Source organism: Embiotoca jacksoni, unplaced genomic scaffold (assembly GCF_022577435.1).
Source record: "Embiotoca jacksoni isolate LCO1_2020_lvr unplaced genomic scaffold, fEmbJac1.0.p SCAF_8, whole genome shotgun sequence".
Lineage (NCBI taxonomy): Eukaryota > Metazoa > Chordata > Actinopteri > Embiotocidae > Embiotoca > Embiotoca jacksoni.
In genome coordinates, this window is record NW_027185436.1 from 21,032,899 (window position 1) to 21,047,018 (window position 14,120).

General features: G+C 42.3%; 1 protein-coding gene across 5 annotated transcripts in view; it reads left to right on the forward strand.

The window, feature by feature from the left end:
• arvcfb (ARVCF delta catenin family member b) overlaps positions 1 to 14,120 on the forward strand; it is a 219,705-nt gene that overhangs the window by 39,707 nt on the left and 165,878 nt on the right. For all 5 annotated transcript variants that reach the window (XM_069138258.1, XM_069138260.1, XM_069138257.1 and 2 more), the window contains exon 2: positions 5,119 to 5,201. The gene's annotated coding sequence lies outside the window, so the exon portion shown is untranslated. The remainder of the gene's footprint in view (positions 1 to 5,118; positions 5,202 to 14,120) is intronic.

A 14,120-nucleotide genomic window follows, 5' to 3' on the forward strand; every position in this document is an offset into this window, starting at 1 on the left:
CAAATGTAAAGGAGTAGTTGATAAATAGTTTAAGAAATACACTTTGTGCATTTTGCTTTAGTTTAAAGTCTTGAAGAAGAGGGAAGCAGCCCCCTGAAACTGCATCTCATCAGTTCTATGGCAGTTCTATACTTTCCGGTTATGCTCTGGTACACGTGACATCAATTTCGTGATCAGAGGGTGGATGCGTGGCCCTTTTAGGACATTTGTGTACCTCCCAGTTCGTCCCGCACAGCCACTACGCTCCAAAACAAAACAAAATGGATGCTAAATTTGAAGAGAGGATGTACAAAAAGGTGCTTAAAGGCAATCAAATGTACAAACATTTGCGTAACAAAATGGCCCAGAGTTTAGAAAGACGTCTTCCTGTTGCCACCGATCTACTGCGCATGTGTGGGACACGAGCTGCAAGCGGACTCCAGGAAGGAGTATAGACAGAACTACGAGGCCTCCATGGTGTCCACAGCTGGTTGTGTATGCCAAGGAGTATAATCATGCCCTTTACACTTCTAATTATTTGAACAAACAACAATATACACGAGGTAATTAGTGAACTTTAGAGGTTTTTTTTTTTTTATGGCAAATTTTGGCCCTGTTGCACAGAACTAGCTGTGAGTAGTCTTAATACCTATTTAACCACCTTCCTGCTGCTTCATGAGAGCGGTTTGTTTTCATCTAACTCTCGGTCATTAAAGCAGAATTTACAGGTGGGTGAAGTTTAGTTTATGCTGAAAATAATTAGTTATCTTTTACTGTATCATAAAAAAATGAGCGATGTTTACAACTTTGGCAGGGATTTGGTCATTAGCCCTGCTAACACTTTGCAGGTGGGAACATGAGCCTTCTGGACAGAATCATCTGTTAACTCCCTCCCTCCTGCCTCTGTGTGTGTGTGTGTGTGTGTGTGTGTGTGTGTGTGTGTGTGTGTGTGTGTGTGTGTGTGTGTGTGTGTGCGTGCACGTGCACGTGCACGTGCGTGTGTGTAGGAGTACCCTGCCATTGATAAAGAAGCCAGATCTCCCTCCGAATGACTTCCACGTTACGTCATCTGTCAGCATCAGTTAACCTTCAGCTTCTCAGTCTGAGGCCGAGCTGTGCTGAAGCCAAGAGCTGCAGACAGTCGGGATAATCAGTGGAAGTATTTCTGAAACGTTAGAACAGTAGACACCCTGAAGATTTAAACCCCGTGTCATATCAGAAAAATTTAACTATGAAAGGTATGACCGGTCTCGACTCATTCTCCATGTACTGAAAGTAATTCGTGGAATATTTTGTTTGTCTATTTACACAGTTCAAACTTACCACTCACCCAGGGGAGGGAGAAAAGCCATGAATTCCTCCAACACTGCCACTGCGTTTAGTCTCCACCATCATCGTCTCTACCTGTGTTCCTATGGTAACGGAGACCGTACTCTCCCTGGCACTTCAAAATAGAGTTTATTTTTTAGCTCAGTCAGTGAGGTGTTTCTGTAATGGTGATCCTGCTGATGGATATGGATCTGGAATATCCACCGTTCAACGAAAAGCTGTGAAACCGATACTAAACAGAAACCTCTTTACAGGATCTGCGGAGTGAAGGAATCAATTTAAGTCATTTGAGAGGCATCTTGTCTTCAAATCATATTTACATACACTTCCTTATTTTTTTTTTTTTTTTTTTTTTTTATAAATCTGGGACATATAGCTCATAAGGTTTGGATCAGTCCATTTTCCCCCCATAATCCGGGACACACGGATCGTTTTCTAGTCTCGTATCGACAAGATCTGCAATAGGCCAACCTCACAAAATGTGCACAGCCAGCCAAACTGTACAGCCTGGGTCCATATGGTCCAGCCCGCCCTCCCCCATCCCTTCCTCCCATCTTACCCTCACCCCAGCCTCTGCTCCCAGCAGGTGATCAGACACACATGCAGCAGGTTTTTTGGGGGGCCAGTGGTTGCACTATTTTTATGGACTGCATCTACCTGCTTAACACACTGCATGTACAGGAATTTCGGATTATTATTTTCACTACCAGCTGACTTTATCTGAAATATGGTTGAAAATTGTGACAAATCACATCATAGTTTTCCAGAGAATCATAATTTTAAGTGTTTACAATCACACGAAACACAGAAAACCACATATTCTTCTGTCTGGGGAATTTGGAACGAATAAATCTTTGGTATTAGTCAGAAGAAATGACTTCAATCTGTTGGCAACTATCAAAATGATGCTGATTATTTTTCTGACACTCCTGGAATAGTTTAAGGATGCTTTTAGGTGTAACCTGTGGAGCATCGTGTCGTGTGTTGTCAGAGGAGATAATATTCAGTTTCCCATGCTGAAGGTCTAACACAAGGACAGACTGTATCATTTTACCACGATAAAGCCATCATCTTGCAGCTGTCTAAACTGTAGTACAGACAAGTGTTGGTCCAGTGCACCTGACAGAGAAACACTGGATCAAGTTCATATCTCATCTGGGTTCGGCTGCTCTTCCTGTTTGTCTTAAGCTGCCCTCTCGCCTCCATTACCGCTCCCTCAAACACTCTATACTTTAGAACAAAGTCTCGATTTTCTCTGATACCAGAAAGAGGCTAGCGGGATGTTTCTGCCTGGTTGCTTTCAAGGTGCCCAGCAGACTGTGACCGAGGCTCGTTGCTTGGGAGTAAAGGTTGTATGTGTGTGTGTGTGTGTGTGTGTGTGTGTGTGTGTGTGTATGTTTGGTGTGTGTGTGTGTGTATGTTTGGTGTGTGTGTGTGGGTGGGGGGGTCTGGCTGCTGGAGATGGACAAGGAGGCGGGGAAGGCCGACTCCTCTGACCCCTCAGAGCTCCATCTGGACCGTGGGGGGCTGTCATTTAGGAGTGCAGGGGCCTAGCGGAGGACCAAATTGCTTTTTAATCGATCATATTCCCAGTAAAAACCACTCCCAGCAGCCACTTGTCAACTTTCCATTCTATTTATGGGCGCTGCCCAACTCTGACTACTGTATGTGTGCCGTGTGTGTGTGTGTGTGTGTGTGTGTGTGTGTGTGTGTGTGTGTGTGTGTGTGTGTGTGTGTGTGTGTGTGTGTGTGTGAGAGTGTGAGAGAAGGAGAGAGAGAACAGACATCAGTGGTGAGTTTTGTTGACCACTTCAAGTCAGTAAAAACAGAATGAGGTTTTCTACTCTGACTCTAAGTCAGTGCTCCGTGTGGAAGTGTCTTTTGCTCATTAAAATCAGAGTGCTACACGGACCTTGTGACACTTGTGTGGTTAAAGATGACAAGAAGGCTGATAGCGAGCTGTTCTGATAGCGAGCTGTTCTGATAGCGAGCTGTTCCTTTGTATTTGCGGGAAAGGCAGCAATGATACACAAGGATCAGACGCCGCTCCACCGACAACAGAAAGAAAACCCTTCCTGTCATTAAACACCACAGAGCCACAGTCAAACATGTCATGTGCTTTAATAGAAGCCCAACAATGCTGTTACGTGATCATTTTCCCAGCTCCAGTTTCTTGTGTCTATTTTGAGTCTGATGCCCGGTGTTGCGTCTCGCACTAACAGACGCTACCATTGAGCGTGCACGAAGTAATGAATTATGACTCAGTCCAAACGCCGCCGCTGATTGTTGGATCCGTTTCCTAAGATGCTGTTGTTTCTAACTAATCTGCCCCTCTGGGCTTTTTGAAAAGGAAGTTTAAGTCTTTATTCGCTTGCTCTGTAGAACCAAATTTTTGTTTTGTTCTTTTCATAAAGCACTGAATCACCCCCTTTGTAAAAAAAACCCTCAAAAAACAAAAAAGCTCCAGCTGTAATGGTGTCACATAAAAGATCCTGCAGAATGAGCAATACCGGTGAATGAGGCCGCAGCTTGAAAGCACTCCTGTCAGTTTTCCTTCGCGGGGCCTCCCAGGAATTGTAAATGTCGTCACATTCTCAACAAGACAGGTTTCTGCTATTTGCTGAAAATTATTTTTTTGGGGGGGTGTGCTTCTCTCTCTCTCTCTGCAGTGCACCAGAAAAATATAAGACTGTTTAATATGACTTTGTCGAAGTTCCAAAGACAGGATCTAAATGAAATGATAGCGCCGTTAAATGAGAACCCCCCCCCCAAAAAATAAATAATCATATCTGTTCAAGAAAACGCACACAAAATCTTAGTAAATGAAAATAACAGCTGCACAAGAGAAATATGATGCAAACACAGAAAACAAAGCGGTGTAAAGAAACACTCGATGTATAGTCATAAGAGCTGATCATAGAGTCATTAATAGAGTTCAGAGGGAGAGGAGAAAGAGGGGAAGAATGGAGGGGTGTGTCAGGTACTCAGCTGGAGGACCTGCTCTCTCTCCGTCAGTATCTTGTCGCTGTCTCGCCCCCTGACCAAACAGGACGTGAGCCTCAGCGCCCCACGCTGCTGTCTGGCTCCGCTGCCGCCGCCATGCGCCGCTCACCCAGTAGCTTCTCTTCGGGTGCTTTTCCGTTGTTTACAAAGGTGGTCCAGACGCTTTCCTGTTCAGACAGCGTCGGTCCTAAATTATTAAATCTGATAGTCAACACTTGTCGACCTCGGATGCTCTCGAGCTTCTCCTTTCACCGCAGCGAGTCGGTACTTTGATGTTCACATTAATGTAACACGACTGGACAGGGAAACTGACAGGAAGGGCTTCACTCAGGAGCTCTGAGTTCTCAGTCAGCAGAGTTGAGTTGTCAGCGTTCGACTGGGTACCGAACGCTTACTTTTTATGCCACCGACCAAGTCGCTTTGATTATTGTCGGCGATTCGGCTATCAAAAAATGCCTTATCATTCGGTGTACAATTTCAAAACTCAGGCTGCAGCCACACTAATATGTTTTTTTTTTTTATAAGTCACAGCATTTACTAACATTGTTATTGTTGAGTGATAGCTTGCCTGTGAGGCGTTTAGGGGACATCTGTAAATTGTAGGTACGGGAAAAAAAAAACTGGAGTACACTCTCCCCCTCTAAACTGCATGAAAACTAAAGATTTGTAATATAAGACGTGTAATATGATTTTTTTTTTAATTTTTTTTATTGATATCCAAAAGGTATGATTTAGGAACCAGCATTGAAGTCAATATATTTCTGAATGCAGCCTTAAGTCTCAAATGTCTTTCACTCTGTTTTTCAGGTGCGTCAGCTCAAGAGTTGTGACTGGTCTGATAAATGTCAACCTGCTCTGATACTTGTATGGGTCTTTTTCCTCAACCAAAGGTGAGTTCATCCTCTTTCTAAACTAGTTGGGTTGTGATATAATGTTACCATTGGGTTAATGTAACAGAATCAAACTATTTTATATAAAAAAGAAAAAAAAAAGCTCACCTGCAGATATAAAAACCAGCTCATCAAATAAGAGTCAAAATAATAAACCTTCAGACTGAGGATTCAATGAGTTTGATGTCCTGCAAGTCAAACCGTGGGGTAGATTTTAGTTACAAAACAAAATGCAGCTGATTTCCAGCTTGGATTATCTGAGTCGCTGACATCTTTCATCTGCCATTGAGGTCAAAAGTGAATAAGTTAGTCTGTTGTTCGCCGTTTACAACCACAAAACAGACACAATAAGTTTCCCGCACAGATCCTGAGTAACTGCTGTATGTGCCCCGAGATCTTTTCAACAACTTTCTTGGGTTGCTTTCACGCTCTTCCAAAACACTGATGTTCTTTTTTCAAAGAATTAAAGTAATGTTTTGTTGCCACCTGACAGACAATTCAGGCCTTGATGTTGGTTGCCCGGGAGCCACAAACTGACGCTGAACCAATTTGTTGAAGTTGATATAAAACAAAAACAAAAAGAAAGAACAAAAAAAGTTCAACAGACTGGTCAGCCTTTTCTTTGGTAACTTTGGCAAAAAGACTCTTTAGCCGCTGATTTACTCAAACGCTGAGTCGCTGCAGTATGTTATTCCTGTCTCTCTTCCGAGGTTAATCTTGTTTCTGGCAGCTAAAACTGGTCGTTTGCGTAATTTGGCTGAAGAAAAAGTGAATCCCGTCTCCAGGTCATGTTTTGTTTCCGTCTTGGTCTTGTACTTTCTGGTTTTAATGGGCCTGAGCTACTGCGCCGGCTGCTCTTCGGGGAGCAGTACATCACCTGGAGCTGTATCTGCGCACCTCAGCCCGGAGTTATAGCCCCAGCCTCGGATGAGATATCAGCTTTAGGACTCGGCATGAGGGGAAGATTTAAAGACTTGCAAAAAAAAATATTCACACAAAAAAACGCCGAGGCCGGCCGGGATCTGACATGCGGTTATTGAAAGCACTGGCGTGGCAGATTAAGCCACTTCCACCACGTCCCCCGGGAGGCTGCGAATTCTGCCCCGGTTGGTGCCTTTTCTGTTTTTCCCCCGAGAGGCAGGGGCCGCTGGGACAGAACCACCGAGTGATTCCTCACTGTCATCCGCTGCTTCACTGCATTTTACAGTGTACAGCCAAGGGCACGAATGTTGCTAGTTTGGTTTTACATGATTTAATTTTCTACCTCTCCAAAGCCCTCCAAAAATCCTTCCTTTATGATTCATGAAGGTGGGAATAAGTGGCCATTTGAGGACCCTCTGTTTACAGCAGATTGGCTTCATGACCAGGTCAAATCACGGACACGCACTCAGGATCTCCTTAAGTACCCCGCATCTCATCCAGGAATCATTCTGTGGGTGATGTTTGAGAAGTTTTTGAATTTAGAAGCTGCACAAATTATTTATCTAAGCAGTTGTTGTTTTTTTTATTCCTTTCTGGGGACGTGGAATTTTCCTCATATAATATTACAGTGAGAATTTATAAAGCCAAAGCAAGGCTGTGATTGCAGAGCATACTGAAGATAAAATGACTACATCATATACTTTTTCCTGATGAGTAGTGATGACTTATGTTCCACTAAGCACAAGCAGAGCAATCACTTTATTTAATCCATGTTATTTTTAGCATCACATTGCTTTGTGACTTCAGGTTAGCCAGGATACTCTACTTTATTTTATTGTTGCATGGCAACAACACTAATGGAGTGCTTCTTGTGACGTTTCACCTGTTGTTCTCTCTCCATTTGAGCGTTGTGTGTGTGATCACAGCTGAGAGGAATCCGACCCAGTGAGATATTTCTTTGTACCGTCTTCAGTGTGACCTTTTTTCGGTAAAACTTCAGTTATAAATAATGTCCACATCAGCTTTTTCTATACCAGCAGAAAATCTCAGGGTACAACAGGTTGGGCTTGTAACCCTTTACTGGGTAAATGCTCAGCTGAGAAGGGTAAGTGCACCGACATGAGGACGATCAAGGTCATTTTCTCCTTAAATCCTCGCTTCTCCAAAATGGCATCGCTTTAATTAATTCCCTGGAGCTTCACTAAGAAAGGCCATTTTAATAGTGAGGGATTGCATATTAATCTACCCGCAAGGGGCCAATTACAGTTGACTGTCACTGAGCATGCATCGGTTTTGGGGACTAATATAACGTCTGCAGCGATTTAACGTCTTGTATTCTCAGGTTTGATGTAATGGGACTTCAGAAATATAGCAAATCATTTCAGGGATTTGTTTCTTTTATGTTGTAAATTCAGTTTAGATCTGACCTACAGGCAACATGGCTGCACAGTTTAATGTTATTATGATTTTTCTGAATTCATTCTTCTTACGTACTACTCTGTTTTAACTCATAAATGTTTTCTTTGGTAAAAAAAAAATGTGATCTAGCTTGACTGTATAGAACTGACTTAATGGTCTGCAAAGTCCTGAACAGCATTGTGAGTTACCTTAAGTCTGCACAGTTTTTGATGTCACTTGCCATAAGCAGCCTCTCTCAGTAAGAGTTACGCTCAGAAAGGTTGGTGAGTTCAGGACTTTGTCGACTATTTGATTGATTAAAAAATGATTTTAAAACGTAATAGTTTTAGCCGTTTTCAATCAAAAATTCCAACAATGACTTGCTGTTTTTCCTTTTTCCCAATTAGTTCTAAAAATCAATATTTTGGGGTTTTGGACAAATTGAAACAAGCAGTTTCTTGTGCTTTGGGAATTGTTAAAAAAAAAGGTAATTCATAAATTGAATCAAATTACTCATGATAAAGTAATCAGCAGTTTAATTGTTTATGGAAGTCGTTTTTAGTTGCAACCCTTATGCGCTGTATTAATATGTGTTTTGTATGGCCACGTTAGTGTTACCAATAAGTGTGAAAAGTGGATATGATGCTTTATACATCACAAAAACAAGTCATACATGAAAATGTTTCTTCCTGCCTGCAGCGGGCCTCATCACCCCCACTGACATACACTCTATTCCACTGATAGACTTTTCACATCATATCAACATGAAATATATAATGTTATATTGCACATATAACGTGACAGTATTATTGGTATTATCATTATTCTTTGTATTATTATATTTTCTACTTACACGTATAGCTGTGTTCTAAATTAGATTTTTGTGACATTTTTAAACCCCACCCTTTTTTTTTTTATTATGATCTGCTACACAGACAAATTCCTTATATGAGAAAATGTACTTTGAAATAGTTCAGATTCTGATTCCTAAACAGTCCACTCTGCTAACAAGCTAGCCTGCCGTGGTGCTAAAAGAAGTAGCCAGTTTAATTGTCATCTGCCTGAGCTCAGTTACATCCAGTTATCTGCAGACGTTGTCACTAGTCAGTAGAAAAGCTAGTTTGACTTTCAGCTCTCGCTGCAGGTGCTGCACGCTCCTGCTGTTTCGGATAAAAGTGCTAACCAGATGGCACACAGTACATTATACGTTGGCTCAGTTGTGTGGTGCTCTCCAGCCGACTGGAAATGAAAACTGTTTCAGAAAGTTTTGAAGTTACCTTTCCTGAGAGTGGTGTTGAATGTGCAGAGGAGGACTTTTAATAAGGCAGCCGCAGCCAGGAGTCAAACAGGCCACTGAGGGCCAACAGGCCCGCAGCCATGAACTCACCGGCTTTCTCACTAATGCACTACTTCATCCTCCCTCTGTCTCGCGCACACAGACATATCTGTTGTGTTTTGTTTCCATTTGAAGGAGGAGCGACTGCTGGCCCGTTGCCCAGTGATCTGCAGCAGTGGCCTAATTGAGACAGAAGAGTATTTATTAAAGTAAATCATACTTTTTGTTGCGTGGATACACACAGTTTTATTACGTGCCACTTTCACGTAACATTTTTACATGATTAATAAGAACAATTCTACAAGAGAATCGCTACCCCAAATGACATTTAGGCCGCGTTGCTTCGGAAATGATTTCTTGTCGTCCGGTCCCTCCGCTTCAGGAAGTGTTGAAATATTGTTTATTACTCATTTTGATTCATTCAATACCAGAATGAAGCCTGAGGCTGCTGTTTATCATTTTATGCACTGAAGGCATATTAATGGTCCAGGGCAAAATGACTTGAATAAGTTCATGTACACCAAGTGAGAGGAGCTTTATTTTTTCATGACTGGATCGGGCTCAATGAATTGGTTGAGACAGAGTGCGAAATGGGTTTTTAGCAGTGCAGGCAGCTCCAGTCCACAGTCTCCAATGTGCAATCTTTTTGGGAAATTACAGGTTGTAATGATAAAGCCTTCAAGTTCCTCTCGTCTGCATTTACTACGGTAATGAGTCTAACCGTGCCCCTAACATGCCATTTCCAGCGTTTCATCGACGCCAAAGCACTTAAGAGTTAAAAAAAAAAAAAAAAAAAGGAGGTTTTGAGGCCTCTTAGAAGATTGTATGTTTGACCACAGAACAAACTAAGTATTGCGCTGGAGGTGTGGTTGGTGTAAAGCTGATGTTTGCCGAGGCTACAGTCGTTAATGTGGTATCGTTCGGTTGTAACCCCGAACCGAGGTTCCTGTTTATTTGCTCCAGTCAACCTGCCGTTCTAAATATATTCCCATTGCGTCATTGCGTCGCATTATTAAGACTATCGAAAAGCTGTGGGGCCAGCTGCCCCTTTCCAGTGAAAGAGTTTGTGTAGCACTGAGACATATGTTTACAGCTGCCCTCAGTAATAATTACATCCTCTGCAGCAGTGCAGAGAGAACATGCATTTACTGTAGCTCCAGTGGGCCGTGATTTGTGGGTGACAATTGTGGGTGTTTTATTAAATGGTAACAAATTATGGTGCCACACCAGGAGGGCTGCTGTCTTCAGTCTGTGACATTGTTTCATTTTCTTTGAATGTGTTGCAGTGAACAGTCTCTGTGTTTCAGGGCTCCTTCTCCGTGGTATTGGTATGGACCCTTCAGATTTTTTGGTCTGGCGTAACTGGGTTTTTTAATTTCTTCTCTCTTCATGGTTTGTTACATTTTGTCCGTTTGCTCCCGCCAATAATTAGGTGAAATGCAACTTCACCGGATCTCAAAGTGATGATGTATGTGACATTACAACATATTTAACTTGGCACATTTGTGAGGCTCAAGCGGCAACCTACCGTGATGTCAACTATTGATTTGCGAATTGCCGTTTTGAAGCCTCCAGTCAAGCATGTCCGTTGTCACCATTTTGTTTTTTGGAGCCAGAAGTGACCGTATTAGGACGGACTTGGGAGGAGCGAAGGGTGGATCTGACTGAGAACTGCCCCGCCCACCTTTACCAGAAACCGACACTGGATTGACATGGTGCATGTCAATCAAACAATGCACGCCTTCTACCAAACTTTAATCTCATTGAGGCCTAATGTTTATTTAACGATGGACTTTTTTTTAGAATGAGCAGCAGAACACTGATCAGAAGGAATGAATTATATATATGAATATATATAGGTTGTAAATGTCAGCGTGCTAACATGTTGTTTAGTAGGTCAGATGGTTACACTCATGTTCACCATCTTAGTTTAGTATGTTAGCATTTGCTAATAAGAACTATTGGGAAATTAGTTATTGAGGGTTTTTGCTCATTACCGGGCAATTTAAATGCAGGATTTGTCCAGTGCTTCAGGTTCAAATCCGAATTTCGCGGCTTCAAGATGCTTATTTAGCAAATGTTGACAGGAGCAGGAAAGAAGCACAATACAGTGACCAAACAAATAAACAGAAAATAACCAAACTCAACCCACAGCCAGGCAGAACAGCTCCTACAGACACTGTTGATGTTCTGCCTTCACAAATACGTCGATAAACAACATTTTATGTGGTAAAGGAAGAGTTATTGCAAGTGAAACATATTCCAAAGTAATGTAGAACCCCCCCACCCCACCCCCACCTGCACCACCGTATCATTTTCCACACACTACCTACTTCCTATATGCTTCTTACATGTTGATAACTATGTTATTTGCAACAATAGACAGCTACCAGCACACGCTGTGACAGAGCTGAATGTTTATTTCCTCTGTATTCGCGTGATGGCGGGGGGTGCGATGTCGCCCTCGCCGTGGTGTTTTCAGACTCTATTTGCATGCATGTTGGTGACGCAGCGAAGGGTGGGGGCGGCGACGGCGGAGAGCCGGCGAGCGTGACTAATCCAGGGATCTCCTGTGCGATGTGTACGGCTGGCCGTCCTTCACGCCTCACGCCTTGTCGATGGGGTGTGTGTGGGGAGGGGGGGGGTTGCACACCTGCCTCCTCGCATGCTGACGGGGCGGGGTAGTAGTCGTGCGTAGACCTCAGTGCGTTATAACCACATGTTGTGTAGTTGAGACTTTCATTAAGGGGCCCAGCAGGCAGCCTACAAACTTGCAGGTTCTTTAGATATAAGTCACTCCTTTTTTTTTTCTTTTTTTTTTTTGCTTCTTCTTACAATTCAGACATAAAGCAATGGGAGTACGTGTGAGTCCGCTCTGGTTGTTGGAGCCGGTGTCTTGCCACATGATTTGTGAATGTATCTCTTTGTGTTTATGAGAAATCCGTGTCCTCAAATTGACTTTTTCTGTGGTTTGTAGCGGGATGAGATGGGTTACCGTTCTCAAAGTGAGGAAATGGGCCAAAGTTTAACAACTGAAGAGAGAAGTACACGGTTTGCATTCAGATTTCCTCCGTAGGTGGTGAGGCGTCGTGTCTTTGCCTCTAGCAAAGACTGTTTGGTCAATATACGCTGTGGAGAAGAACAGGATTAGCTTCAACCTGTGTTGTGTCCTCCAGGTCAATTTTTGTACAGACAGCCGAGAAAGAACCAGCCGGTGAGTTCATTATCAACACAAACAGCATTTTGAATCCCAAAGGCTTCCTTTTATAAAATACATGGTTTAAAGTTTTGTCTTTTAGATTTATTATTCAAAGTCTTTTACCTCTTTTGACTGCACAGCCTTCACTTTATATGAATTCACTGCTATAGCTATAAGCCTTCAGAGACCTTAATTCGGTTTTAATACTGCAGTTTTCATTTCGCCTGTTAGAACAAAAATGACAAAAATGAAATATGGGGACATTGACCAAAGCCTTGCCTTCTTAAGTGCCAAAGAAGAGAAATTGGGAATGTACAGTGCCTCTGGATTAATAGGATTGCTTTGTTCTTACTCAGCTTTACTCAAGTTGCCGTTTTCTGATTGACTCCTAACTGGCTTGAGCTCTTACATACTTTACACCAATATGGGACTGCTAATATATTTTCTACTTTCATATTAAAATAAGTGAAAAAAATATATAATAGAACTGAATGAATCTTTCTCCACTAGTGGTAATTGATGCCAGAGACACTTTATAGTGCGGAGAGGCACAACAGATAGACAAGCGACAAAACCCCCAGGATGTCAGTTACATGATATATGCACTTAATCTTCAGTCTGTTTGTTGTGTTTTCTACACATAAATTACAAAAACTACATTTACAATATGTAAATAATATTTGGAAACCTACATTAAGATGCTACAAACTAGAAAATACATTAAACTTAACTTGAAGTTGTTGTTAGCTTCACTAGTTAGCTTCTAAATGCTCTTCTATGTTCAGAAAATATATCCTATCTTTCTCTGCTTACTTTTTTGTGTTGGACAGCTACTTTATCAGAACAGTTTTTTCGGAAAACAGCTGCCTACCATGTCAGGTGATAATTCTTTGTGGATTTATCACTACTTGAACCCCTACATGCTTATTTAAGCAGGAGCGTAGTGCCATTTGTTGAAATTAACCATAGTTCCTACGGTCCCAAGTTTATCTATAATAGTTAGTCGTCAACTTTATGATCATGCTTTTAATTCGAAGGAGAAACAGGAAGTGTTGAGTTTGTCTTACCGCATTACGCAGTATCTTTAACAGGCAAATGGTAGCGGATCAAAATGAGGCTTCAAGTTGATGTTGAATCACACCTTAAATGTCAATATAACAACTTTGGCCACTCCAGTTGTTTTTATTGGCTCTCTTGCATGACATGCACATCGTTCTGTGGAGCTCCAGCAGCACTACACCGACGCATTTAAGACATTGTGGTTGTAAAATATTGATTATAGTTTAACAGTGGAAGGATACAAGTCACCTGCTTAATTCAAAGGAATGCGGTGCAGGAGTTGTTGCAGTTAAACAGAAAAACACGAGCGTAGGGGATAATCGTGTCTTTCTTGAGGCTTCAAGCCTTCTTTCAAACTCGTGCTGGTTGGCCTCGTGAGCACCATCTGTTTCCCTCTTCCGCTGTCTCTTCGAAGACATAGCGACCCAGTGTAGCCGGGGCCTGAATAAATCTCTGTGCTGACTCTGCCCATGCCAGCTCCACATATAGCCTGCTACATTGTCGTTTCTCTTTACTGTATCTTTGAAATTCAAGTATTACTTTCTTCTCTGAGCTGATCTGTGTGCTTTCATCCGTTGCAGCGGCCCCATGTTTCATGTGTGTGTTGTAAATGTTGTTTTATCGTGGTGTTTTGATATGTACCGAGCAAGTGCCGTTTCACAACAAAGCATGTAATACGTCAGTCGGTCCACTGGGGGATACCGTGTCAGTGTCACGCTTTGTATTGCTCGCGCGTGAAACGTACACGCGCGTATGACCGGGGTGAAAGAAGGAGGTCATGTGACAAAGTACAAAGAGTGATCAAGTCAAAATACGCAGGAGGACGGGGGCGGCTGGATGGATCAAACACGGGACCTTCAATGGCGAGACCGGCATTGGAGTCCGTGAGAAAGCAACAGTCGATGTGTTTTTTCCTTTGAGTGATGTAAGTTTCTCACATAAGATAGCTTATTAAATGTACACAACGTACATTAAATAGCTTATCTCATTACTTGCGTAATATTAC